Source organism: Empidonax traillii, unplaced genomic scaffold (genome assembly GCF_003031625.1).
Source record: "Empidonax traillii isolate 1590-97213 ecotype Southwest subspecies unplaced genomic scaffold, ASM303162v1 scaffold404:size960789, whole genome shotgun sequence".
Taxonomy (NCBI): Eukaryota; Metazoa; Chordata; class Aves; order Passeriformes; family Tyrannidae; genus Empidonax; species Empidonax traillii.
In genome coordinates this window covers 542,640-556,862 of record NW_020955597.1, presented here as the reverse complement: position 1 = coordinate 556,862, position 14,223 = coordinate 542,640, and the positions used below count along the sequence as shown (strand labels likewise).

The window sequence follows — 14,223 nt, the reverse complement described above, 5'->3', positions numbered from 1 at the left end:
GTTTCATTCCTAAGACTGAGGGATCAAGTGCTGGGGTTAGGAAGGCAGTAAAGTTAAGCCATTCTTTTGCAACTGTAATTCATTTCTAGTAAACATTCATTATGGGATTTTTAAAGCTGATGCTCCCTGGCACATAGAAATGGCATTTTGCCCACAAGATGTGCTTTGAGTTACCAGGGGACATGGTGACAGTGATAGGGGATGTTCTACATGAACCTTTCCGCAGCTGATTAGAATCCTGAGTGAACATGGCAACGAAACATTACACAGAGATGATAATCATAATTGGTATTAATAGATTTCATATGGTCTTAGAGTTTGAAATTGTTTTCTCTTCCATCTTTAGAGTTGCTTTGTGGTGTGATATAAGAGGCACATCAGCAGATTTTAATAAAATCTTATTTCTGGTGCTTTTTGTCCTGGCTGTCTGACCTGAAGAAATACTGAACACTTGCTTCTGAAAGTGGACTTGCCACTTATTCCACTGAATTCACTCAGCTTATATTTTTCTGTCATTTTGCGACAAAGAACATCAACAGGACAACGGGTTTTCCTGTGATGTGCTTTCCAGAGTTGTTAAGGAATATCATCATATCTGGAGTGTTCAAATGTTCAGCTTTATTGGTTTATGCAGGATGCCATGATCAGGTGCCCACTGTCCTAGGGAAGCTTGTCCTTTGTCTGCCAGGGTGCTGCTATATGATGGCATCATAGGTGAGGGGTTTTTTCCTCTGGGAAACTTCCATCTTCAAAGTTTAAAGATGAAAATTATGTATTAAGTGATAGTTAATTAGAAGTATAACGCTTCATTGAACAGTGAAAGAGAAGCTATTGGAAGTTTTGTTGCCTTTGATGAAGACTGTTCCTACAATCACACACAAGTTTTTGTCTTGTGCAAGTATTGCACGTGGATCATGTCAGCCCAGAGCTCAGTGTCTCCAAATAATCCAAACTATTTTTCTATTCCTACTTGAGATACGACTGTCTTATTCTTAACATGGTATTTGGTCTTACAGTGAGGGAAGTCCTACTCTGTCTTGACTCGGAAATAACCACTTTAGCAGCTAAAACTTTGAGTTTTCCTTAGCAAACAAAACTTTTTGAGCCTCACTAGTCTGGGAAGTGACATTTCAGTAGAGCAAAAGATCCACAGGACATGCTCCAAAACTCCCTGCTTCCCGTCATGGAGGATGCAAGAGCTTCTTGATGAAAATGCCTTCATAAAATTTTAATGTGGTCAAAACATGTATTTCCCCTAGCTTGTTTTTGGAAACAGTGAAACCATTCTGGCTGAGACTTCCTAGAAAATGCTTACCATGGCAGTGGTTCCATGTAATGGCTTTGGCAAAGCTGCGAGGAACTGAAAACAGATTTTGGAGTTTTGTTGGGGCTGAGTGTGCCCGGGTAGCGTTGCGTTTGCACGATTTGCAAACGTGGTTTTTCTGAGTTGAAAGGCATTGTTGGCCCGCAGCTATCCATGAGGAATATTGGGACAACCTGGTGATCTCCTACCCTTGAATGGCATTACTGTTTCAGGAGTGTGCGTATATATTGGTGGCCAAGTACCTTTAAGTCACCTTCACCAGCCACTCTTGCTAGCACTGCCACTTCCATCTGCATCAGATGAGGGACAATGCCACCTCTGCTGATAACTTTCTTGCAGAGATTCCCTGATCCAGAAGCTGTTTGGTTTGATAGTGGCCTGCCACGGTTGGTGAACAACTGCGTGATATGAGGTTGAGGGCTTTGCCTGAAATCCTCTCAGTTTCCTGATTTAGAGGTGTGGAGTTTGCAGTGTCATCTGTGTGGGCAAAGATAGACCTGGAAGGTGTGACAATATCAGTGTTGCCTTGTAGGTGACTACAGGATGCTGTTACTTGTCTGTGACTGTTTTGCTGAGCGGCCTGGGATGGAGTAGGGTGACTAAAGAGTCCTTTCCTTAAGAAACTTCCCAGGGGGTGGCCTTCAATGTTCTATCCAGTGGACATCTCCAGTGCCCTGCATATATGGGTAGGACAGTATAGATATGAAGCAATATCACTGTCCTGGTGGTTTGTTACCCTCTGCTGTTAAATTTGGCTGTCGAGATCAAGTCAGTGTTCTTAGAAAGCCCAGTGCCTTGGGGCATGGCTGGGTGCTAAAAGGGAGGTGACTTGGTTTAAACTGTAAGGTCAGTGTGACAAGAATGACAGCAGGATATTTGCATCAGTTGTCTCAATCTAACAGTTGCTAAACAATCCTAGGAAATGTTGCAGCTTATTAATCATCTGCAACAGATGTGACTGCCCTGCAAGATAGGCCTTCATGTGTAATGTGGTTTTGATAACTTGAGGGTGGATGGATGATCACAGGATTTGGAGCCTGGAGTCATGTCACTGACATCAGCACAGCTTTTTTGTTAGGAGCTTGCTCTTTGGGTAGCACTTAAACTGTCTGCAGTTAGTTTATTGATTTTAATATTTTTGACTTCCAGAAGGTACAACTGTTGTAGCACTGCATGGGCTTGGGGGGAAGTAGATTAAGTCTGAAACGTCCTAAGAAATTCAGCATTTCCAGCATAAGCAGAGGAGCTGATGGCATTGTTTTTCATAAGTTCTTGCATCTTGAAGCAAAATGTTCCTCTCCATACTGAGACTGTTTGCCTTTGGATGCGTGTTGTGGTGTGGCTCTTCCATGAGTAGAGAAGTCTGACAAAAGGAAAATCTGGCAGTTGAGGGGAAAATTATTCTGTGGAAGAGGTGCACTAATGGCTGGGATGAACACAAAGCCAAAGCAGTTTAATACAAGCATAACTATGTTAGAGCAAAGTTGAATTTGATTTGGCATCTGGATGGGGCTTGGGAAGGGCTAAATAACCCTGTCCTTCTAAGAGGGAACCACATCTAAGTGGTTTTTGAATGTGATGTAAATACCTTTAGGGTAGCTGTCTAATAAATCTAACTTGGTTTTAGGTTCTTTCCTTCTCTGCTGAGTTTTGTATGGATTTTGCTGTTTTATGTGAACCAGTTGGGTGAATTTGCCAATTTTGACTGTGGCAGAGGTTAAAGTTTGTCTGAAAACAGTTTTCATGTGCTGTAGACCAGTGATTGTAGTTGTGATGTGATTTTGCTTTTGTCCTTTTTTCAGGGTGTTTTTTAAGGAGTTTGTTGGTGTTGGGGTGTTTTTTTTGACAATGTTATTTTGTTTTTCTCTGTGTATTGTGGTGGAGTCTTTAGTTCTGACACTGGGCATTTTAGGAAACAGAATCAAAAAGGCTTTTTTGCCTACCATTCCCTTACAGTGGGTTATTCTTTTCTGCTGCTTGGTTTGAATTTCTACTGATGTGAAGACAGAGAAGAAGAAGAGGTCTGAGGTGCTAGAGAAGGGAGCAAACTGAGATGGGCATAAAAAAAGGCCATTCATGAGGAAACCTTAAGGCTTTGCTCATTTAACTCAGTAAAAGGAAAGCTAAGAAGGGGTGTGATAACACTGAATGTATGAAAACATCCTGTAAGGGATGGGAAGTGGGTAAACACCAAGGAGCAAAATTAACTGAAGGAACAACATTGGCACAAGAATAAATGGGTATAAACTCTTCCTGTAAAAGCTTTGTAGCAGTATTCTAACTTCCAGCATAGTTACTGCAGGAGTGAGTTATAGGATAGACTTCAGTGCTTTGAATCCCTTTGGAGTGGAGAGGGATCACTTGGTGAAAGGGATTGTGTGGTTGCCTTGATAGGAGTCTCTGAATGCCACAGTGCAGAAGGTGAATGCTTTGCTCTACACCAGCTGCTTGTATCTCTCCTGCCACAGTCTTGCTTGAATTTCCCGGTAATTTCGAGTCAGTCCATTAAAACCCCCCAAAAACTCCAGTAGTACTCAGTATGGACATCATATGGGTTCTGAGGAAAATCAGCTTTGGGTAGAGTTGCAGGTTATCTGTGATGCAGAGAACCTCTAAACTAGGTTCCAGAAAACTGTGTCCAAACATATTGCATTGAATGTGTGTTGGATCTCACCTACTTGAGCCAGGAAGCTGTTAGTTGTTTTTCTGTGTAGCTTCAAGCTACGCCTGCTGTCAGGTAAATCTCTTAAGTGGTGTATTGAAACAGAACACCTCTCAGTCTATTAAAGTGTACATACAGATTCATAAATTTTAATAAGAAATACCAATAATGGCTGTTTAGGAAGTGGGAAGGAGAAGAAATGTGCAAGGGGAGACCAGGGAGAAGTGAAAATGTAAATACTGAATTATTAAAGGCTTCAAGTTGAGATGTTGGAAGCAGTCATTCGGGATTTGAGACCAACAATTTATTACACTTCACAAAACTGTTTCTCCAGCAAACATAGTCCAAAGTCCTTAAGACTTAAGCCTAAAAAATTATTTCTTCATTAAAGCATTATATAAATAGTACTTTGAGTCTAGTGTCAGTGGAAGATTGCCTAAAGATTAGATACTTGCCCTGTTCAGTAAGAGTATGGCTGTGGTTTGTGAAGATGCTATGTGCTCGTTTTGAAAATACTTGTCTTGTGATTAATGCTTTGGTTAAGCTTCATGTTAAGGTTTGATCCTAAACTAATTCCTGGAAGACTTAAATGAGTATTTCTTTTCTTCAGTGTGTGCTAACTGTGTATGTGGCAGGACTTGTTTTAAAGGTACAGCAAAAGTTCAAATTGTTTACCACTTAGGAGAGGTTCTAAGGATACAGGCTGGATTATTGTCTCAGTAATCACATCCCTTAAACTTCCCTTGAATTCTACTCTGCACTGAGTGGTAACTGGTGTTAATATTCAGAGGTTTAATACCATTTTTAATTTCTCGGGTGCCATGGCTGCATCTCACAATCCTGAAGAGCAGGCCCACATTCCAGACAGGCAGCATCTTAATTTAGATCTTTGTATGGGATGCTTAGGGAAAAATCATGGTGCCTGTTGTCAAGGGGAGATGTTGAACGTGTTTTAGAAAATTCCTCAGGTCAACTCATTCTTTATTGTGGTGAAAATCTTAGAAGCATTGTTAGGTTGCAGGCTGAAGTTGCTACCTTAATTCACAAAACTACAGTGATGTAGCTTTTCTCAAAGTGCAAATCTTTGACTGAAGGTTGATTTAATTGATAGGGAGCTCTTTCAAAAGTATTCAAAAGTTGGGCTTCTGATACTGTTTACCAGTTAGTTACTAAACAAGGCAGCTCTTGCTTGTAAACAAAGAAGGTTGCCTGCCTGCCTGGACAAGAAACTTCAGAGTTACTATGATTAGCTCTGGAATGTGGACTTCCTTAAGCTGCTCTTCACTTTATTTTTGTCTCAAATCTCACAATAATCATTTGCTTATCCACACCGACAGCGGAGAGCTACAGTAAAATAGAGGTGTTAACTCCTCAGCCCATTTACTTACTAATGCCAATGATGAGAAACAAAATTCAGTGCGGGATTTGGAAGTGCGCTGTGAATATGGGGAAGGTCACAACACAATCTTTATCTTTCATTGTTTCGAACAGCTGTTTTTATCAGTTCTCTCTTACAAGTCTTAGCTACTACTGAAGTTTGAAGAAATATGAATATTTAATCTTCAAAACCAGACGAATGGATCTTTTGAAGTATTGTCAGGAACTAATAACCTTCTTTGTTCTTCACTAGGGCAGGATGTGCTTTTGTAGACACTTGCCTCCTTCCAGGTTTAGGACCTTTAAGGAAGGAGATTGTACAATGTCCTAAGGTTGCTTTGTTCTGTCTAACCAGCTTCTGGAATGTGTTAATAGCTCTCTAACAGCTGTGGTGGTTTGTTTGCCTATTATTTGGTCTAAGCAAACTGCCTTTTCTTGTCTACTCTGCTATGCCAGATCAAGTTAATAATGGGGCACTTCTTTCTCAGTAGTGGCGATATTTAGTTACTCCCATAGTTTGCACTCTTCCAGTTGGGTGTTTCTTTCAGATTTTGGTACTTTCTAAGAAACTGCATTAACTCCAAACCACTTATAAATTCAGTTTGAAGACACTGCGAGGTTTAAAGTCTTGCAACCGTTTCCAGCTCTTACTGCAAACTCTTTTAAGCAGAGTTTTGAAGATCACTAAGGACAATCATAGAACCATAGAATCAGATGGGTTGGAAAGGACCTCTGAGATCATCAAGTCCAACCCTTGATCCAACACCACTGTGGTTACTAGACCATGGCACTCAGTGCCACATCCAGTCTCTTCTTAAACATCTCCAGGGATGGAGAATCCACCTGCTCACTGGGCAGCCCATTCCAATGTCTGATTACCCTTTCTGTAAAGAATTTCTTCCTAACACCTAACCTAAACCTCCCCTGGCAGAGCTTGAGACAATGTTGAATAAAATGAAGCCCCTGAGACTCTTGCAATGTGAACTATAAAAACTACTGGTAAAACACTTCCAGAGTGACCTGCAGAAACAGTAAATTCCTGCAGTGTGAACTTGCCTGCCATTCTGTGCTGCCTGATTTGCATAAGGTAGACCTTGCAAATGTTCCAGCTTGGAGAAGACTTTGAACTGGGCTTCATGTCATTTCAAAAACACACAGTTGTCATCCAGTCTTGCAAACTCACTGAAGAAAAGATGTATTAGTTTTGCTGCAGCTGGGATTGCTTGTTTTAGGCAGCTACTGTGTGGTGATTCTACTCTGTCTTTTCCACATGTGGTAGTATCCATGCTTGCTTTGGAATCAGTGACTCAGGTATAGTGTGATTTTTTTTATTATTATTATTTTTACTTTGCCATCTTTTTTTCATCCAGTTGATCATTTTATTCTGAGTAAAAACTGATTAGACTGAACTGTTCTTGACGCAGCCTTGGATTTCTTCTTTGTTTGTGATGAGCTGCCTTTGTGGGTGCTTAGAAATACACTGGTTTTAATAACTTGCTTCAATACACACCTGAGAATTCTGACTGGCTTTGAATATTTTTGGCTCTTCTGTAGTTTGGTACTATATCTTCTCCTTCATGAACCTGCAGTGTTCAGGAATGGCTGCTTTTAACAAAAGTGACTCCTGTTTACACACACAGTAACCTGCTGTCTCTGCATGAAGCAACTCCTTGTGACAGGGGGAGAAAACATCTCAATTACCCTAATGATCTAAAGTGACTGAACAGTTGCACAGACTCAAGAATTCAAGAGACAGGCAAAAATATGTGTAAAACAAAAGTGTAGATGCGTGCAATCCTGAATATTATGTTGGAAAGTGTCTTAAGGAACTATGATTATAATTCTTTAAATGTTTAAAGACGTATTGTGCTTTCTTTTAGCTTGTTATTATTATTAGAAGGATTAACCTTTTTCTGAAGACTTGAGCAATGGGACAGTGTGCATTTACTTCCCTATTCACAGTTATTTAACTGTTAATGTACCTATTCTCCCCTCTTATTCTGTGTGCCTCTAGACCCTGTTCCTGTTTGTAGGATGAGGTGCAGGGAGCAAGGTAGAGCTCACTTACTCTGATGTTGGCCCTGTGAGCTCACACTTCTTTTTAAAGCCCTTTTCTTTGGCCACATTGTGTATTCATGCTGCAATATGTAATTGAATTAGTCCTGGATCACTGAAGAAGCTTCTGATACTCATCTCTAGATACACATCCTATCACTTATTTGTATCAGAGTTTCTCACATCCATAAACTTGCTATGATCTTTCTTTATCTGGCAGCTCATGCATTCCTTTAGATTGGGGTGGGAAATGTTCAATGTGCAACATCCATATCGCATAGCCTGTGGCTGCATGAATAATGCTGCTGTGTAACTTTAATGTGTGGTCTGCCAGGATGTTTTAAAGCTCTTTGCAGCTTCACAGAAAGAAAAACAGTCTTGTCTCTGTAACTGCATCCTCTCTTCCTGCTCCTTGCATTTGAAATCCTTCCAGCTTGTGATGGAGTAGTCAACTCCTATCACTGTCATCATATTATTTCCCATATATTGGACTGTAAACTTGTTTGTTTTTCCCTCTGTAAGATTGGAAATAATCCTTTGCTAGTCTTGGTTTCCATCTCTGCAACAAAGTTTTGTCGAGCACATGAGAAAACTTTTGGGGTTGTCCTGTGCAGCACCAGGCACTAGACTCTGATGCTTGTGGATCCCTTACAACTCAGGATATTCCAAGGTTCTGTGATTTTTCTCCTGCCACTTGCAGCAGGTATCCTTGTAACCGTCTCTTCCTGCTTTTTCTGTCGGGTTTTTTTTTTTACACCACTTGGGTGGTTATTTTGATGGTGTTTTGTGTTGTTTTTCCCTCTGAGAAAAGTTCCCTTATGAATAAACAGAAATCAAATGGTACGGTACAACATCACTTCTTCTGTTTCTGTGCTTGCCCTTCTTAAACTATGTTAGTATTCCTCTCCCACCAAGTCTGACATTGATTCAGCTTCTGGTGTCTGGTTTCTTGTCCACTGTTTTCAGTGTTCTTGGCTCTTCAGCAGACAGCTCAGCAGACTGAACAGTCATGCCCTCTTACTGCATTATTCTGTGAAAAAATTGCAGTCTTTTGTTCTCTCCCAGTCCCTCGGTTCCCATGCTTTTCACAGGATATACCATGTACATTTTAATTTGTGTATCATTCAAACCTACCCAAAAATCTACCAAATTAGATATTCCTCCTATAGGAGGTAGGTTGAAGTAAAGCTGTTGCTCGTGATCACAGCAACACTGTACCCAGCCAGCCCTGGATTCCTCTCAGAATCTGTTCCTGTCTGTCCCTTTGCTGAGGAATCCTGATAAAATCCTACCTGAACATTTGAGTCCCAGAACATTGTTCTTGAAACCCTACTTCATTCAAACGACTCTATTTCCCTTAAAAGTCGTGTTTGAGGAATAGTTGGTGGTTCTTGCTCAGTTGCGTCAGGGCTGCTCTGGGAGGGGATTTATTGTACCCATTGTGGATGCTTTTTTCAGATCTGTTAGAAGTGGTGTGTTAATGACTTGCATTAGGAGTCCTACCTGCATTGTGAAAGCGGTGGGAGAGGTTATCCAGGATATTAAGGAACTCCATCAGTCAGTTCAGACCGGGAGCGATCAGTAACTTTATAGCCAGTTTTGGTGGCAGCTTTCAGATAAAAACACAGGCAGAAGAACAATTTACAAGGTTAATGGTGTCTTTTACCTGTTACATTCTCTGCCAAAGGTTATCTATAACAGGAGGGAGAGAGGGTAACTTGTGCTGGCTTATTGAAGTGATTGCTCACCCTCTGGCATAGCTAAAATGGGAGAATGGCTGGCCCTGCCACACCAGGGATGCTGTCCTTGGTCTGTGTGGCTTTTAGTGTAAGGAAGGGGCAGGAATAATCTGCTTGCCACATGGCTGGATATGGGAGCTGAATAGCCCTAAAACTGACACTATGAGGAAGCTGATGATTTGTGACAAATTCGGCTTTTCCAGCCAACTTGTGGAACAGTTCTGTGTAAATTCAGAAGCAGTGGGAGGGAGGGAGTGGAGTGACAAAGCCAGTGCAGAGGGATCAGTGGCTGCAGCTTGTGCTGCTGTAGAGCCCCATCTTTAGACTTGGCCTCCGAAAAGATGAAGTTGTTCTGTGTTTGCTGACAAAGGAATGTTGGCTTGGGATGGGAAAAAATAATTTTTCAATTTGCAGCTGAAGCCAGATGTGCATGAACAGCTCTCTGATTTCTGTATGCCCTTGCCTAAGTTGCTTTTATTTCTGTACTAAGAAAAGACTTAATTATTTTACTTGATTAAGTGATATGAGAGAATAGTATAGAGGTATTTGTAGCACCTTTTAGTATAGTTTATCAGTATAATTATACCAATAAACTTCACTAGATGTATTGCTGTTGGATCAGTTCTATACTAAAAAATCTTTGGTCTCTAATATTTTAATTCTCTGGCATCTGAAATGTAATATTCAACATATTACATGACTTTTAAAATAGAAATGTGACTTGGAGTAACCTAAAATGCACCTCTCTATATGTGCAGTAACAGAAAATAAAATTTACTACAAGTGAGGATATCACAAAAATGCATGTCTAATCCTTCATTTCCTTTTATCTACCGTCAGAACTGGCCCAGGGGAGATGGTTATGTTAATAAGAGTCAAGGTGAAGAGCAGTGCTGGGGGTGCTTAGCTCAGCTCCTGCTGCTGTAAGGAAACCCTAAGCTTTTAAAGTTGCACAGTTGCCATATTGATTCTGATTAAAAACCAGGATGAGTGGTGGAATTACTGTGTGTATGTGTGGTTTCTGTCCTCCTCCAGGTTGTTCACCAGGCTGGGCTGTATTTTTACACACTGTTGTCCACTGGTTTTTGTCCCTGCTTTCTCAAGGGCTTTTGAAACTCAGCAGTTTATTTTATAGTATACTTAGGAAAGTCAGTTATACAAAGAGTTGTTTAGGTTGATATAAAGGGTTTGTGTTCTTCAAATGATTGAGGATTACTAGAGGTCCCAGCTCTCAATCTAACCATGAGAGCAGGGGTGCTGTGGAGAGCTGCAGCAGCTTGATTGTGGTCTGCAGTGGAATTAACACTTGAAAGCAGATGAAAACAGTCTCTGTGGAACCCTGTGTCTTCCTTTCAAACACTCCTGGAACCAAAGACTAAACTTGAAATGCGACTGGAGCATAATATAGCTATAATATAAAGTGTGATAGGAAAGGTCATGATTTTGTGTTGTCGAAATTAGGAAGCATGTGTGGCCCAGGATCTTGTTGCTGGGCCAGCTCAGTAAGAAAGAATGCAGCACAGAAAGGCAGCCCGTGGTTTGCAGTAGATACTTCTGAGGAACTTTCTATAGGTTTTTATGTTGCAGTATTTGGAAGCTTTTCCATAAGTGTTGGCCATATGGTATTATGTTCCTGTTCTCCATCTGCAGGCACTTTTTTTTTTTTTATTATTATTTTCTCTTCTTTTGAAGGCCTTGAGATTCTAAAGGGGAAAGCTACAATAGAAAAGCACCCTGCATGGTGGCAAAGGCATGAGTGGAACTGAAGGCATCTATTCAGCTGATCTCTGAGGAAATGGCTTCAGTAATGCTGCAGAAGCGTCCCTGCCATTTATGAGTATTCAGATGGTAGTTCTACCTTAGAGCTCTCTAAATAGACAATTATACTTTGTACTGAGTCCCACTGCAATCTGAGTCAGTATTGCTGAATAATTCATCTGTTAAAAAAAAGAAAAAGGCTGTTATGCTTTGTAAATAATATTTACTGGCTGAAATGAAAACTTAAAGGTTGTCTTTTAATGAAGGGTGGGAGAAAGGAAGAGAGTAAAAATCATTTGATCTGCAGTGAATAAGATTGGGGAGCAGAAATACAAATAGATTGATCTTCTGATCTTTAAAGGAACTCTAACAGTAGGAACAAAAAAATGCTGATGTAGAGAATTTATTCTATTAAAGCCTGCATGATAAGGTGCTCAACTTCAGGCATTAAAACTTGTAACCTTTCGGGTGAGTTCTGTTTGTGCTCTGTTAAAATCGCAGAGAACAGCACTGGGGATTTGGATATTTTTGTCTTCACGCATGACCTGGGGAGAGGGAGAATGTCCACTTGCAAAATAACATTCAGATGAATCTCCCCAAGAAATAACCTTTCATGAGCCAGCACCCCCGTGGAAATACACATTCAGCCACTTATCAGTGGGTTCTTCTCCTCCCAGATCCTGCTGTAGATTGAGATGCCTCCTGCTGGGAATCTGCTCTGTGAGCCAGCTGACCTCCAGACCATGAGCTGTAGAAAGCTGAGGTTGGGCTGGAGGCAGTTCTGTGTTTGTATCTCCTGCACGTTGGACAGCTGATCTCGTCTGCAGATCAGAGGTGACATGCAGAGGCCGAGGGAGGTTTTAAGTCGAGCTAAAAGGCATCTGTCCTTGTCCATCCAAAGGGAGTGCTGCTTTGCAGGTACTGGGTGAGACTGCAGAAGCTTTAAGAGTAGCCAGAAAGGGTGAGCATTTGTCAGAAAAATAGGTAAGACTGGCACTACAAAATAAATAGGTAATAAAGCAGAAATGTCCTTATGGAGATGAGGGTGCTCAGATTTGGTTATTTATATCTGCAGCACAGTGGTGTCTGGATATGACCAAAAGGAGTGAGTTTGTCCTCTGGAAGGGAAGAGAAATTGTGATTATGCCCTTATTATCCAGTTGTGCTGTGCAGGAAAGATGGGTGTGAGTGAATCCCTGGGATGTGCTGAGCCTTCAGCTTGGGAGACTCTTTTCTCTGCTGAGCAGCTGTTAATGTACATGATGCACACACAGCACCTGTACAAAGAATGAGTCTGCAGCAGCTGGTTAGTAATCCCAGGTAGCTGAAGGTGTTAGAAGGTCTTAAATATCCTTTCCAGCAGACACTTGGTGGAGCTGTGTAGGACTTGAGAGTTAAATCAGTGCTGCTTATGTTCTGAAGGTTTAGTTAGTAACTAATAAAGTGGTGCATTATACTTATTTATAGGGTAAGGATCTGCTGTAGAAATAAACCTCAGTTCCAGCTGGACAGTTGGATCCTTGTTCAGATCCTGCTAGAGTTAGCAGTGCTCACAGATGGTTATCTCATGCTTCTGAATTTTTTTAATTTTAACTTTCCAGTTAAAATTAAAGGGAAACAGTTGCTTTGTGGTGTCTCCTCTGAGTTGGAAGACAGCACTGAGATAGCACTGCACTACTCCATGAATGTGGAGTGGATAAGGATTGATGAGGTCCAGCTGAAGCTGTGTTTTTGGAGAGTGGGAATGTTTGGTAAGTGGGAGGAGGGTTTATAGGCCCACCTTCACAGTGCTGGTCAGTACAGAGTTCCTGGCTGTGGCTGCAATTACCAGCCCTCACCTGATTAAATTATTCTGCCCTTGTTATTGTGATGCATTACATTTGCAAAATTGATGGTAAGTTAAGTTGGCAAGACTCTATTGAGCCGTGTTGTGCTCTGCTAAGAGTGTAAATTTTTTTCAACTGAAAATAATTGTCTGTTTTGTAATTTATAGAATCACTGAATCATTTAGGTTGGGAAGGACCTCTAATTTGAGTCCAATTGTTGTTATCCCATCACCATCATGTTCACCATTCAGTGTCCCCAAGTGCCACATCCACACATCTTTTTGAACACTTCCAGGGATGGTGATTCCATTATTTTGGTGGAATAGTAGGTGGTATCTACTATTTGAGGTGTTGCTATGCTTGTTTCTACCTGTGGTATCTTAATTGTGCACAAAGATGAGATTAAAGTAAATAAAGACTCTGACACTGGACAGAGGGACTGCACTTATGGTTGCAGAAGCAACCATAGCTTTCTGAAGTCCAGACTTCTTGGTCTGGTATTTAAATGTTCTTATAATATTGTTTCTATTGATTAGTATCTCATTCCCTCCCTGGTAATAGTTTGGGTATTTAAAAACAGCAAAACAACACAACAAAAATATAAGCAAAAAAACCCCTCCTAACAACTCTATTGCAGGGTCATTAAATTAATTTCGTGGAGACAATAGCTGTTTATGGTATTGCAGAATTTAGAGGATGATAGATTAAGGACTTGCCCAGTACATAGAAGAGGCTGCCTGGATCCTGGAGCAGTCATCTGTAGGGGAGTTCCATCTTTGCTTCTGTAAATTTGGACTAAAAAGTGTGTGCTGAACCACTCTGGATATGATAAATAATTTATAGAGCTAGGTGACTGCTTTTGAGCAAATCTCACAAATGAGAATATTGAGGTTTTGTCACTCTAATTTGAAGTTCTTCAATGCTCAGCAGGTATTTCAAGGGGTTTTTGTTTATTTTCTTTTTCATCCACTCTTCAAAAGTTTAACATATGACCAAGTTTCTGTGCATTATTAAAGGGTCTAAGGGGTACATCTCTGATGGAGGGGTTAACCTTGACCATGTTCTAGGTACCTGCTGTAAGGAATGGAGGGTCAAACTGCTTTGAAAAAGAAAAAAGTTCACACACCTGAGCAGATCTGGGCATTGTATCATGTGCATCTGAACTCTGACAAATGCAAATTTGAGGTAGTATGGACTGGATTGTATGTCCTTGCTGCAGAAATGTCCCCCTAAAACCATTCCAGCCCCATGGACCCTGTTTTTGTGAGCAAAGTGTTGGATTCATGATGCTGTACATTAACTAGCCTGAAGAGGATGAAACCGATGATAGAACTTGCCTGCTGCCTCTTGAGAAAATACAAAATTACTGTGTGAAAACTGGGCCAGGCAGAGATGAGATTCAAGAAATATAAATTCATGGAGCTTAAGCTGGTCAAGCTCAACACTGCATGTTTCAAACTGGCTTCCTTTTGTACATAACTA

General features: G+C 40.8%; 1 protein-coding gene across 4 annotated transcripts in view; it reads left to right on the top strand.

The window, feature by feature from the left end:
* PRKAG2 (protein kinase AMP-activated non-catalytic subunit gamma 2) overlaps positions 1-14,223 on the top strand; it is a 209,758-nt gene that overhangs the window by 166,545 nt on the left and 28,990 nt on the right. The gene's annotated exons all lie outside the window — the stretch shown is intronic.